The following is a 2722-nucleotide window of genomic DNA, read 5'->3' as shown; positions in this document are numbered from 1 at the left end:
ACTCGGCAAATCACGACCCATTCCGAGAATGTTTTTATCCCGCTCACGAAACAAGGTCTGAGAGGTGCGATGGGCGCGTGTGAGTGTGTCTGTGCTCAGGACAGACAATGGAGAGAACCGGCGGAACCCGAACGGATGCAAGTTTTGAAAAACATGCACATGAAATACAGATGATGACATGGAAAAATGCAACACGCAAGCAAATGACATGACAATGACGGCGAATATCTGGAAGACACCTGGCGCATCGGAACCGGGGTGTTACAAGTGATTTCGTAGCCATTTAATGACCGTAATTCAAATTTTAACTAGATGTACATGCAACGGCTAACCATAAAGGTTTGAAAAATCATATTTGTCTACTAGTGTGCGAGTTAATTCCATGTGCAGTAAATTAGAAGGAATTTTCAAACATATTGGACTCACGTCATGAACAAATGCATGGAGTGCCATGGCATTTTAATTCCAAAAAAATAAAAAATGATCAGGAAACATGAAACCTTGCTTGATGTAATGTCATGCCACCAAGATGATGTGGTACAAAAATTGGCTTGTTTGACGAAATTTGGACACACACCCCTCACAAACCGGAGCAACTCACTAGAACGGTTGTGGTTCCGAGAGGGAACAATGCATGTTTGATGATGAACGACAGATTGCTTCCTCTTATGGCCTTCAAAAAAAAATTCTACGTGTAATGTGCACTTATACAAACTGTCATGTGAAAATTTGGAAAATTTCAGGGGTCATTTGACATTTTGAAGACATTTAAGTGATTTCCTAGCCATTTAATGACCATAATTCAAATTTGAACTAGATGTACATGCAACGGCTTACCATGACGGTTTGAAAAATCATATTTGTGTACTTGGGTGCGAGTTAATTCCATGTGAAGAAAATTAGAAGGAATTTTCAAACATATTGGTCTCACGGCATAGACACATGTACATGCATGGAGTGCCATGGCATTTTTATTCCAAAAAATTAAAAAATGGTAAAAAAACATGAAACCTTGCTTAATGTAATGTCATGCCAACAAGATGATGTGGTACAAAAATTGGCTTGCGTGACGAAAGTTTGGACACACACCCATCACAAACCGGAGCAACTCACCAGATAGCTTGTGTATCCGAGAGGGAACAATGCATGTTTGATGACGAACGGCAGATAGCTTCCTCTTATGGCCTTCAAATTTTTTCTTCGTGGAATGTGCACTTATACAAACTGTCATGTGAAAATTTGGAAAAATTCGGGGGTCATTTGACCCTTTGAAGACGTTTAAATGATTTTGTAGCCATTTAATGATCGTAATTCAAATTTGAACTCGATGTACATGCAACGGCTAACCATAATGGTTTGAAAAATCATATTTGTGTACTTGTGTGTGAGTTAATTCCATGTGCAGTAAATTAGAAGGAATTTCAAACATATTGGACTCACGTCATGGACACATGCATGGAGTGCGATGGCATTCTAATTCCAAGAAATTAAAAAAGGGTCAGGAAACATGAAACCTTGCTTGATGTAATGTCATGCCACCAAGATGATGTGGTACAAAAATTGGCCTATTTGATGAAAGTTTGGACACACACCCCGCACAAACCGGAGAAAATCACTAGAAGGCTCATGGTTCCTAGAGGGAACAATGCATGTTTGATGACGAACGCCAGATAGCATCCTCTTATGGCCTTCAAAAATTTTCTATGTGTAATGTGCACCTATAAAACTGTCATGTGAAAATTTGGAAAATATCAGGGGTCATTTGACCTTTTGAAGACATTTAAGTGATTTCCTAGCCATTTAATGAGTGTAATTCAAATTTGAACTAGATGTACATGCAACGGCTAACCATGACAGTTTGAAAAATCATATTTGTGTACTTGTGTGCCAGTTAATTCCATGTGCAGTAAATTAGAAGGAATTTTCAAACATATTGGAATCACATCATGGACACATGCATGGAGTGCCACAGCATTTTAATTCCAAAAAAACTAAAAAATGATCAGGAAAACATGAAACCTTGCTTGATGTACTGTCATGCCACCAAGATGATGTGGTACAAAAATTGGCCTGTTTGACGAAAGTTTGGACACACACCCCTCACAAACCGGAGCAACTCACTTGATGGGTCGTGGTTCCGGGAGGGAACAATGCATGTTTGATTACGAGTGGCAGATCGCTTCCTCTTACGGCCTTCAAAAAATTTCTACGTGTAATGTGCACTTATACAAACTGTCATGTGAAATTTTAGAAAATTTCTGGGGTCATTTGACCTTTTGAAGACATTTAAGTGATTTCCTAGCCATTTAATGACCATAATTCAAATTTGAACTAGATGTACAGGCAACGGCTAACCATAACTATTTGAAAAATCATATTTGTGTACTTGTGTGTGAGTTAATTCCATGTGCAGTAAATTAGAAGGAATTTTCAAACATATTGGACTCACATCATGGACACATGCATGGAGTGCCATGGCATTTTAATTAAAGAAATAAAAAATGATCAGGAAACATGAAACATTGCTTGATGTAATGTCATGCCACCAAGATGATGTGGTACAAAAGTTGGCCTGTTTGACGAAAGTTTGGACACAAACCCCTCACAAAACGGAGCAACTCACTAGTAGGGTCGTGGTTCCGAGAGGGAACACTGCATGTTTGATGACGAATGGCAGATAGCTTCCTCTTATGGCCTTCAAAATATTTCTACGTGTAATGTG

Source organism: Triticum dicoccoides, chromosome 3B, assembly GCF_002162155.2.
Source record: "Triticum dicoccoides isolate Atlit2015 ecotype Zavitan chromosome 3B, WEW_v2.0, whole genome shotgun sequence".
NCBI lineage: Eukaryota > Viridiplantae > Streptophyta > Magnoliopsida > Poales > Poaceae > Triticum > Triticum dicoccoides.
The sequence above is the reverse complement of the archived record's forward strand: the minus strand, read 5'-3'. Positions refer to the sequence as shown.